Source organism: Amphimedon queenslandica, unplaced genomic scaffold, assembly GCF_000090795.2.
Source record: "Amphimedon queenslandica unplaced genomic scaffold, v1.1 AMPQUscaffold_4918_Cont23106, whole genome shotgun sequence".
Lineage (NCBI taxonomy): Eukaryota > Metazoa > Porifera > Demospongiae > Haplosclerida > Niphatidae > Amphimedon > Amphimedon queenslandica.
In genome coordinates, this window is record NW_003554773.1 from 1 (window position 1) to 1,598 (window position 1,598).

The 1,598-nt window shown below is 34.1% G+C and overlaps 1 long non-coding RNA gene across 1 annotated transcript; it reads right to left on the bottom strand.

Moving 5' to 3' along the window:
• Positions 1-19: 19 nt before the first annotated feature.
• On the bottom strand, positions 20-1,592 carry LOC109592512 (uncharacterized). Its single transcript, XR_002190398.1, has 5 exons — positions 1,500-1,592; positions 925-1,048; positions 577-759; positions 215-367; positions 20-34 (listed from the first exon to the last, which is right to left on the bottom strand). It is a non-coding gene; the product is annotated as an uncharacterized LOC109592512 (long non-coding RNA).
• Positions 1,593-1,598: the final 6 nt, after the last annotated feature.

The following is a 1,598-nucleotide window of genomic DNA, read 5'->3' on the forward strand; positions in this document are numbered from 1 at the left end:
GATTCCAGTAGGCAATTAATGGCCATCTCAAGATCTGTAGAGAAATAAAAAGCACAAAAGATTTTAATCAATTCATACAATATACATTAAATTATACATGTACATGTACTCTCAAATTTTAGTAGGATCACTTGCAAAATTCCCCCATCAACACGTGTACATTGAAACCATTGTGTGGCTAGTTTAGCAAACATGATCTTACATGTACATGTACATGTATAATATTATGTCACTAGCCTAGTCCTTTCTGCCCAAGTTTTTGGCAAAATTAAACGTAAACTGGTAGAAGTCCTTGAACTGTTGTGAGTCCTGTACCTCACAATTAATGGTCTCACACCTTTTATGGAGTTTATCTATGGAATCACACCTAAAAGAGGGAGAGGGGGAGAGAGAGGGAGAGAGAGACAGAGACAAAGAGAAAGAATTATACATTTATTTGTAGAGAAAATGTGAATTATGCTTTCATGCTTAAAGCAAAACTCATGAAATACAGTGATAAGAACATGTACAACATAATAGGAGAATGTTCATGTGCAATGAATGTGTCCATCAATACACACACTGCATGTACTGTACCTTCCAAACAGAGAAGAGATCCTTCAAAAACCGTCAACTGCTTCATCAAAGTATCACCTAAACACTAGTAATATGTACTAGCACAATGAGGATACAGTAAATGACCATTGGGATCAAACTTCATATCTCTGAACTGACTTGCATGAATAGGAAGAATTGCAATGAGGCTGATCTAAACACAATCTACAGACATGTAAAATTGTATATGTACATGTACATGTAAAATAATAATGTCAATGAATTATAATGTCATGCATCAAACAGGTCTACAAAAGTAACAGTGTGTAATATACATATGTACATACATGCACAGTAAAATAATCATACAATTATTAATGAACCTCTCACCCTGGTAGAGTCAGTCACCATGCACTCCACTCTTGACAGTTTCCCCTTTAGTCCACAATCCACTGACTCTCAACAACATACCAGCAAACAATAGCTTCCTTGATATGTACACTCCTTTATCAATCTATGAGTCAATAAGAGTTAAGAGAATACATGTACAGTATATACCAGTGAATTGGTAAACCTCCACATGTATATTATAGTCATACATGTACATACAATTGAGCCAATAAATATTACACTTGCACACTATACATGTAGCAACATTTACATGTAAATGCAATAAACATAAATGTACATGTACTCCATGCTGATACTATACATGTACATGTATACTGTACACTGTTTGTTATCAACCGTAGAATATTAAAACTTATTAATTCATTTAGCTTTCGGTATACCAATTTTTAAGAATGCATTGATTATATTAAATATAATAATAGCTATAGATTTAAATTTATGAAGGTATTGTATACATATTCTCATTTACATGTATAATCTTTCAAATATTGACTCATTGTATCATTATGGTATCACTGTATCACTAATAGCTCTTACATCAAACAGGCACGTACCCTGTGGCTACCAGACACCTCTTATAGCAACATCAGCCCAAAGACTCTCAGAGGATGAGCTTTCATCTACCATGGGCTCCTTGATGGTTTGATGCCAGA